Source organism: Haliotis rubra, unplaced genomic scaffold, assembly GCF_003918875.1.
Source record: "Haliotis rubra isolate DU_JTF1 unplaced genomic scaffold, ASM391887v1 Scf273, whole genome shotgun sequence".
Taxonomy (NCBI): domain Eukaryota; kingdom Metazoa; phylum Mollusca; class Gastropoda; order Lepetellida; family Haliotidae; genus Haliotis; species Haliotis rubra.
In genome coordinates, this window is record NW_025766814.1 from 1,298,775 (window position 1) to 1,309,709 (window position 10,935).

The following is a 10,935-nucleotide window of genomic DNA, read 5'->3' on the forward strand; positions in this document are numbered from 1 at the left end:
TTACATTTCATTCTTGGTTTTCTGATACAGAATAGTTACCACGTTACACATAGCTTTATTTGACAAAAACAGACAGTATATGGTCAAGGAAGATAACTGTTTGATGGCTAGTCAAGGGAGACAACTACGTCCCTAAGAACTGACAGATATTCTGATCACTGTGTACATGCTTGTGTTATGCTTAATGAGAAGCGATGTAAAAGTCAACGGATTACCTTTACTTCCTATTTCGATTTTACTTCCGGACAGAAGAAAAATGAAACAAACAAGATATGCGATAGCGAGGTATTTGAAACATCTGGGTGTCAATGCTGTGTTTTGGATCTTAGGTTTGCAATGTTTCAGCGACTGTTTTCAACCAAGTATCATTTTGACATGCACACAGTTTTATAGCCATATTCATTTTTCAAATGTATTCGTTCATTTGCCCGGCAGTGTTTTATATTATTATGACACGAACAACGAAATTATCCTTGTTACATCAAATACTGTATCTACAGCCATTTACATACCGAATGAAATCAGCTGTACATTTGGAACCAGTCCAATACCTGTCTTATTAAGAAGGACACTGACTAGCTGTAAATAGATATTGACTTCTGCGAAAATTGTATATTAAGGTGAGAGCGCGCTTTCAATAATGGATTACCGAGCTGTTCCAATGACGTTTTCATCAACCCACTACATTATACTGCAAGCAGGGTAGCCGTTTAACAGGAATCACGCCTCTAGCAATGTCTGGAAGAGACTGAGATTTCTAATATGCATGTACAATCATGTATGTCCGTTAGATGTGGTGTCGTCAACAGGCCTTGTCTGCCTCTCACCAATCCAAGAATAACGTGTAGTATTAATCCTAGATGGGAAAGTTCTTCGAGGCCGACACTTATTTAGTTTCGTGAGAAAGTGATTGATGTATTGATTGGTCACGAGTTCTAACTCTTTAAGGTGTTTACAGGTGCACGCTAGGACAAGATCCCCACGGAATTAAAGCCAGCAGCAAATCCTTGATCCCTTCAACTGATATTTGTTTGTCGACCTGGCTTCTCTAGCTGCATTTATTAATGTCATAGGGTGTGGCCTCACAGATCTCTCCCTCCCAGGTAACGCCACAAGATTGTGGCATTTATTAATCTCATAGGGTGTGGCCTCACAGCTCGTTCCCTCCCACGTAACGCCACAAGATTGTGCCACAAAGCGGATAAGTCATTAGCCATTTTATTTTGATTGGTTCTGGGATTTACGTTCCTGAGAAATTGTCGTCTCGCTGGTTTCTTTGCGTCTATATTGCATAAACAGTCCTTGGTTTCTTATGGATAGTTATTTATTTTACTCAAAGGTGAACTAAAATTATTTTTACAGTTTTTCCCGAACCCAGTCATGTTTCTAAAAAATGAGTTTTCCCACAAGTCCGATAAATCATTTACAGTGAACACCAGAATATGTGTTCAGGTACAGATTTGCTTCGTGAGCTACGGGGTGACTTTTCAAGACAACACAAATATCAGGAAAACTGAGCTGGGTCGTTCTGGTGTGTATTTCATTCTGATAATATTAATGAGATATTTGTCAATGAAGCATTTTATTACACTCATGGTATACACGGAAAGAGAAATGACAAGCAATACTAACATAAAACTGCAGGCTATAATTGGTCTTGTGATTGGTTGAATGTAGTTTTAAGCCAAAGGGAAACTACGAAAGCCAGTGTTAGTATAAGTAGTTGTTTGGAGACAAGTAAAATTGATACAATGTTGATTCTCAAAATCTCAAAGGACCACAATCTCAGACAGTTCTGTTCAGTTCTGTCAAAATATGTGGTTTTTCCACTTTGTACACCACTATCCCACTCGATAAACTGAAAGAAAAAAAATCATTTCTTTACCTGTGGGACATTATTTAATACACGTGCTCAGTAAAGATACATCAACATATCTATGTTCATAGATTCAGGACAATCTGTAAAGTATGAAAACAAATCTAATTTGACGTGAAATGTGAAATGCTGGACTTCTTCATTAACTACATCTTCGTACAAATTGGGGTAAAACATTTAGACAGGACGTAAGCATCTAGACCAGTGAAACTGCCTCGTATGCTACATGTTTAGATGTATGCACAAAGAGTGACAAGAGTTTCCAATAGTCACCTTTCCCATTATGCCGAGCAATATCCCAACTGCTCCCGCCTTTAGTGTTCGATCAATGTTACAACATTCAAAGCCTCTGTTCGCATGAGTGACCAAAACCATGATGTCCGATGCAATTCCCTATTTTGACTTGTACTGATTTATTTCAGGTGCACAAAGGACTAGCCTTGGCATATCTTTATGACTGTGCTGGGTACCATCACCTTTTTTTGCGAAAACGTGGTATCCTCACTATTTGGTAGTGTTTCGTAAACAACTGCTTAAATTTAGCTGAAGTTGTTAAATCGACTTTCTTGTGGGAGTGGAAAGGCTTTTCTCGCTTCTATTTACAGTGGCGACCTGTAAAGAGTCGAGGCAAGCAATTGGTTTCCAGGACAAGAACTGATAAATGTGATTTGAAGATCCTCAAGCACAGCCGTGAAACACATTGTTACCATATGACAAAAACGTTGACAACAACAGCTGCGACAACACCAACAAGGTCATTGGTGACAATGTTGGGAAGTGTTAGCAAAGAATACACGGATACATATACACATATACCCTGCTCCACCATGGCAATTTATATGTTGTTATCCCGACACATTAAACCATTTCATTGAAAAGAAGTTATGCTCACACCCACAGTTGATATTGTGGTGCTAAAAAGAATGGTCATCATTTCGGATTATTGTCCACAATGTCATACTACAAACATGACCACTGATCAGTTTCTCTTTTCCAAAGATTGCCACCAGGACAACGGTAACTACTTCTAGAGTTAGAATCAATGTCAATCACTCTGTGTGCTGTCGGTCAGCAAACACAAGGGTTTATACAGATCGTATGTGGAGGGGTTTCCCAACAGGTCAGGACATGCTGACACATTTTGAGCACCCGGTGTCATCATTGATTTCCAGTGATTTCCACTTGGGGCCCTTTCGGCTCAATGGAATATGCGGCGTTACTTTCTTACCCAATCTTCGGACCATCCTCAAGTCAATTCAGCTAAACATTGTTACTACCAATGCCACATCATCTGTCTCAGCAACATAATACTGTTGTCTTGTTTTTGCATATGCCAACACTTCTTTGGATATCATCGACTGAATGTGTGACAAGTTCCAGCGCTGGCCCACCATGATTCCATTTGGTACGCTAATTTACATTACTTTAAGTCTGTTAAAGAAATGCACGCAAGACATACAGAGTTTGTTATTAAGGTTTTATATCTCGTGGTGCACCTTTGGAAAAATTCTCCCCAATCTGGAATTGCAAGTAAAACTGTCTTCGGAGGGACGTAAAGCTAGCTGTCTCCATAAACTGCATATAATCTAAATTTATTGGAACGCAGTGTCCTGAAAAAAGCTGCAGTGTTTGCAACACGGCAAGCTGTGAACACAATTTCTTCGTTTTATGGCGGTTTTAAATAACATCGCATCCTCGCTCGAGTCGAGGATTGAGTCATCAAAATCTAAGTCCATGCCTTGGTTTGATATTTCATAATGCCTTGGGTTTGGGGCATCACGCTGGAATAGCGTGTGGTATTAAGGTGCCGAAAAGAGGCTTAGGCTAATTTGAACATGCTAAAAACAAACCGCTTGTAAATTATCTGAAACATGTTTTATATCAGAATTTGGCTTTGCGGAAACACCAGCAGAGTGAGAAGCTTTATTCGTGCTTTTTACCCAGTTTTCCAATTTCTTGGTAAAACTGTTCCTTTACGCCCAATCTGATTTAATCAACATTTTTGAAGACAAAGAACCTAAAACAACATTTGACGCACTATAAAACATTCTTCAATTCTTTTCGTTTGCGTGCAGATTTTTGACAAATTGATATAATCCGGCACCAGATCGTCTCATATTTTTTCGAATCCGGTTCATTGGGTACGCTTAAAATGTGTAAGTCCGATTTGACTTATATTCGATTTTCTTGCAGGAATGTAAGACTGAAAAATGATGTTCTGTGTGGGAAACCAAGTGAAAGAAATCTTATGAGATAAGAAATGATCAAGGTGTATTGATGCAGACGTAGTGGCCACTGATGCCACTAAGCATTAAACCCGGTCACTTCTAGTGAACAGGCGAACAATTTCTGAGAAATGTTTTTATATAAAATGTATGACTTCAATGCACTGGGTCGCATGAAGTATATGTATTTACTTAGACGAACACATATTGACAAAAGACCTTCAACTTTATAACGATTCTTTCTATTTTAAAGGCACAGTACTTTTTGAGTTGGGGATAGCATGATTATGGTCATACGTCGCGTTTAGCAAGATTCCAGCAATATCAGAGGAATCCAGAAATGGGCTATGCAGTGAACATTTTAACCACAGGACCGTCCCAATGCTTATGAAACGCCTTATCTGAGCTCGATACACCTTTACGTGACACGGATGGTTTTGGTTTCCATGACAACTTATTTTGTCTATTTACTGCTGTGAGCGAGTCATGTGATATCTGAATGTGATCTTTTAAAAGTGGTTTAAATCAGAAAAATAATATCAGAAAAAAATAAAACATGCTTTTGGCAATAACTGAAACTTTGAAAGAATTTATTTGCTTTCCTATTCGCCTACGTTGATGTTTTTATTAGAATTATGAACAAATACCAATACATTTGAGCATATTACCCAAATGATTAGCAGAAATTTAAAATGGAGCCATTTTTATTAGGTCGTGATGCCATACCCGTACCCCTGGTAACGTCACAGAGAAACATGTTTATATTGCCTACATCAATTCAGATAAACCTCCCTCATTTAGCTCACACCCTGTGATATGGGCACTGAAGTAGTACGCACCAATAGGGTTAAACGCTGCTCAGAACAGCATTTCAGTTATATCACTGCGTGTCTGGGGAATGCCCACCGCAACGCATGAGCAGCCATCAACTCCGTCGTGGCAGTACCACACACGCGATCAGGTCACATACGCGATCATAGTTACTCACTTGAAATCGTCTCTGACACGCCAACGTAGGCATAATTAGTGTACGTATTTAATGAGTGAAAATGTAAATCTATTACTTCTTACTATAAATACCACAGGGCAAAGGAAACTGCTTCATATGAAGTGGTGCAAATGTTATCTTATTGAAGATTTTATCTGGTCAGTGTTTTCTCTTAACAGATTCATTGACGAAACCAAAACCTGGTAGGTGTTGATACAATTAACTTAATTAACAATGTCAATCTCGGGTGCGACTACTACCATTTGCTTTGATATAGGCGAGGATGCAGCGGCGCATTGAAGACGCCAGATGATTGTAAACAGCCCTCGGGTGTTCTAAATATCAATAAAATATTGACTCATCTGAACTGATCTTACCATTTGATTCTCGTCCTGTTACAGGTAGGTGTCAGGTGTTCTTCCCAGGTGTTCCGTGTTTTATGGGGGAGAGATCTGAAGTAACAGACTGCAGTACAGCAATGTTATCAAGAGTCAAATTTCTTACGGTTTTGTCATAATTGGCCTCAACGCAGGAATTGTCAGAGCTGTTAATGTGGCAATCTGGTGGTATCGATTCCATGAATGCACTAACCGAATAAGTCACGTGTTTTGCCCTGCTGTAGATAATGCCGTAGAAGAAATGATATTGTGTTTCAGCTTGTTTTGTGATTTGTCTGTTAGTAATAACATTGAGTTACAACACTGAAGGCCTCAGTAAAACTTTCAAAACATTTTAAGATAGACATGTGTAGGATATTTGACGTGATGCATCAGTGACAAAATGTCTGATGGAATTCCCTATTTCAACTTCACCTGTAATATTGCTGAACGGTGGCGCCAGACAAACACATGCTCCTACAATCGACTCTGACTTCAACAGCGATTTCTGACGGGTGTGGACAGGGTTTTGTCGTTCTACTCAGTAAGCAGGTGTATCATGTAAGCGTCAATTACGGTTAAATAAAAATATGTTGATGAGCACCTGACATCAAAACGGTCATTTTGTACTGTCTACATTCATATATTACATACATTTTGTTTGTACTTAAAAGTTAATTGAACACCCATGCTTGTCGTGAGAGGAAACTAGCAGGATGGAGTGGTCACTGATCTTGCTGACACATGTCATCGTATCCCATTTCCGTAGATGGATGATTATAACGTCAATCATTTCATTGTCTGGTCCAGACTTGGTTATTTGCAGACCATATATATTTCTGCACAATTGGTAAATGCGGCGTTAAAAAACATTAAACAAAAGCGAATGCCTTTAACAGTAACAATTGAGCCTACAACATTTAGAAATGCTTTAACCATACAAACTCTCTTCTTTTGACCTTTTAAGATAAAATTATTCTTTTCATTTCTTTTGCCTACGGTTACACAACCTACTTCGAAACCAATCCGTAATAGAGCACGGACTTAGAACCTCTTCTTCAGCGGCGGTGATGTTTTTATCTTCAAATTGCAAACACAGTTTTATGTGATTTTTTTTCTCTACTTGCCTGAAGGTTTGGTAGATGAAGAAAAGGTTGTAGCTTATCATTCTTAGAATTTCGCCAAGAGTCAGACAAATCTTTTTTTTCACGATGATGTATTTATTGAGCATTTTCATCTCAGAAAACTATATGCAAAAGAAACTGGTCGGTCTTCGCTGCGCCCAGTATCTCATGAACTATTCAGTGATAGCGGTGGTCAGGCGTTAAGGAAAATCCACAATTCTTTTGAAGATTTTAATTGAAGAAGATGTTGGCACCTTGTTTAAACGTTGATAAATAATCAACTGATCAGATTGGGACAGTAATGAAGGTTAGCTAACCGCTGCAGGTTCCCTGCCTATGTTTAACTGATTACTTTTCTCATTTAGTTATTGGATACTGACACGGAGCGCACTTGTAGGCCACCAAACACGAACATGTTCTTCAAGTTCTGATGCACTAAGTTATGTTTTTTGTTTATCGCAAAGGTTGCAATGGTGTGGTGGTGAAGAAGATACCTTTAAAGGGGAAGTGTACACGAACAAATCGCATTTATTCTTATGTGAAACAAAGTGAAATATTTTAATTAGTTAATATTAGTGTTTGAAAATATACACTCATTTTTCTTACAATGAAAGTATAACCCTCAAAATAAGTGCTGAAATGTTATGCCATTATGATCGAGGCCTTTGTTTGTCGAGCTAAACAGGCCAGAGTTACTGCCCTTTGACTATGACGTAATTGGTGCCACTTGATTTTAGACTGGTCTTCTGTCTAGTCCCAAATCAAAAGATAATAATACTGAAATTAATCAAGCGAAATCACGGATGTAAAAATACAAAAGAAGCATAAGAACTGAAAATGTAAGCAGCAGGACAGATCGTGAGACCTCACCTCATTGAAACTACCAAATATGCATAACAAAGTTCACGTACGTGTGACATCATTATCGGGAAGCGACTTTCTCGAATGGCGTGTTCACTGACACGACTACACCAGATTTCTCGAAGGAAACTTTCGTTCTTTCAAGCAACGTATATGCATAAATGTGACATGTATTATAGTAAGTAGTCCGAAACATTCTGACAGTCTGCTGGTTGTTATTTTCGTTTTGTTTTCATTGTGACCAAGTGAAATAGTCAGAAATTAAGTTAAGTACCGTCATCGTTGAGTTTACGTCAGTCATGGCGTCACGCTTTCAGAAACTATAGATATGTTGTGATGAATCAAGGAAATCATTGGAATACACTTATTTTTTTATCTATCGCTTGCTACGATACCTTCCCCATGCATGTTCTAAAACTAATGAACAAGTGTATGCAACAAGTAGGCGAACGGATACACAGTGTAAAATCTGATATTGACTTTGTTTACATTTCAAGCAAGTGGTCCTTTTCCAGCGCGTCATCTGATATATTTTGTTAGATTTCACTGAAACACTTGGTATTGGTGACAAAGACCATTTGTCATATTATTTTGAACTGTATTAGGAATTTAGGGATTCATGTAAGGAAGATGGTGTTGAATTATACAATTGATTTTATGGGCGAAACATAACCGACATACGTGTGAGGTGATTTTTTAAACACTCTGTAATATGGCTGAAAATTCACTTTGACGTTAATTGTGTTTATTCCAAAACATTCTCAACGATTCTCGGTTCATCTACAATGTTTGATAATCAGCATTGGTGACTCATCAAACAACAACAAAATACCGCTGATCACAATGATACGGGTATTTTATTCTTTTAAATTCAATTCTCCCTGTAAAATTTAGTATTTGATTTAAGACACTCTACTATAAATTACGCAAAATGCAGTGGATGGTGAAAGTGTCAAAACTGGCCAGATTTACGATGCATGTAATTTTCAGTATATTTGCCTTACAATGAGCGGATGATATCATAGAAAAACGAATTTCAAACAGAATTCAAAACTGACAATTGCATTTATCTTTGTGATGTATTTAGATATGGTATCGATATCAAAGTGAAGGTGGAAGAGGAGGGACATACATCGTACGATGTATGTAGGAATTAAGTATCAAACGTAGAATGCCGGCACATTCACCGATGGCAAGCTAGAATTAGTGTATATATTACATGGTAAAACTTTTTGTACAATGTTTACGTTGTTTTCAAACTGCAACGTCATTACAGTGTGCAACTGACCACATAGCCAACTGACAGCCAGGCAACAGGTGGATTAAAACAGCAGCCTGCGCATCAAGACACAAGAACCAAACCTACACCTGCACCACGTGAAATAGGTCTAATAAGGTCTAACAACGTCATTCGTTTATTTGTTGGGCACCAATGACTTCATTTCCAAAGGGACATAAGCCATGGGGTGTTTATTGTGGTGATAGAACTCTCGGTTAATGTGGAAAATATAAATTGATATAACGCAAAAAATAAATTAGTTACTTCTGATATATGTACGGGTTTGGCTACAAAACTACTCGGAAAACACTTTTATGATGAAAAAGTGGCAGACAAAAATGTTAATGTTCGTGTAAACATTGTTTCTGTTCCTGTTTAGGAAAGTTTGCATTTTGACGATGAGTGAGACAGTGTGATTTCACGAGGCCTTGAACGTTACATCACACCGGACCAGCTTAACATGGGAGGAAAGTCGAACTGATACAGATGTCAGACCTGAAACCCCACGAGCATGGGTAAGACTGGCCAAGAAACTGGATGTGAAATAACAATGGTGTGTTTCTCAGTGCCCCAAGTACGGACCTATGCACAACGATTTGGATATTCTTATTGTACTTAACGTCGCGGTAAGAGAATTGCCATATCATGGCATAATGTGGGAAAAAGACATTTGAGTGAGAAAGATGTTCGAAATAGTTCAAAGAGTCTCACTTTAGCCGAACCGAGGATTTGCCCTTTTTATCCCGCTGTGGGTGTTAAGATAATACTTTTTCAATAATATTTTTTGTTACATCGCTGAAAAACACATTGATACATAGTATTTAACGTACATGAAAATACAATACACAACATATATACACATTATAAGTATGAATTGTGATGTAGTGACAAAATCTATTTTCTGTTGTTTTCAGTGCAGCGTGTTCGTTAAATCTCTGAATGAGGTTTGTTTGGGGCGGTTGGGTAGCCTAGTGGTTAAAGCGTTGGCTCGTCACGCTAAAGACCCGGGTTCGATTCCCCACATGGGTACAATATGTGAAACCCATTTCTGGTGTCCCCCGCCGTGATATTGCTGGAATATTGCTGATAGCGGCGTAAAGCCATACTTACTCACTCACTCACTCACTGAATGAGGTTTGGTTTTGTTGTTACAGTTTCTCAATTTTGTTACTACTCAAGTCCTCTACAACAGCATCTTCCAACTGATCCTTAACTTCAACTGAGAAGAAACCTCAACGAATACCGATTTTATTCCTCTAAAACATCTTCTAATTGATAATTGGCAACTTTAAAAGTTCAACTTATCACTCACCAATAGTTTGTGTGGACAAATACTACATTTCAGTAGAAACCACTTTAATACGATTACCGTGTTAAAACTGTATAGGCAGATTGTTGAAACTAAATATTTAAGAGCTGCAGAAAGCCAGCAGATGAATAACACCGATTTCAGTGAAAAGTGACAGCATATGCTTTTCAGAAACGGCAAGGAACCTTTCGTGCAAATTGTAATGGTTGGTAACTGAAAGCACTTTCAGTAAGTAAATGCACAACGTCAACACCAGAAATAATCAGTCTTGATTACCGGACGAAACAGTTTCTGTTGGTCGTGGAAAGTAAACTAGTAAAACTTTAATGGCTGTGATAACCCAAACCATTGAATACCCAGTGAATGAGAATGAATTTCACTTTATGGTGAAAGATGTTCTTGCTGCTTTACTTGCTACCTTCCACCATCTCATCTGGATTCCATCTGGTTTGTATCCTCTACATTCAGCGCTCCTGTGACTCTGGCACTGTTGCCAATTCGGAAAAACGAGAGAGTAGGAGATAAAGTGACTTCAGTCAAGCCGTGGCATTCAGATGTAGACGTACGTTTGTAGAAGTTTTACACTATGATGAAACCAACAAGCACGTTAATTGCTTTGACGAAGGGATATTATTCATCCTAGTCAACTGAAGAGTATTGGACAACGCAAAACGTCCATGAAAGGGAACATCCGTGTAGACCAAACACATGGCGCAGGAGGCAAACAGCTGTGAAAACCATATAATGGATCATGAAAATCCATGATGACACTGTTCTACCATAAGTATCACTCATTTACACACTAGGCATCACCAGCGTAGTATGCCAGTTTGGTAGGATTAAATCGCTCCCAATAAACTACACCCAAGAGCGATCCTGTCCAGGATAGGAATAAC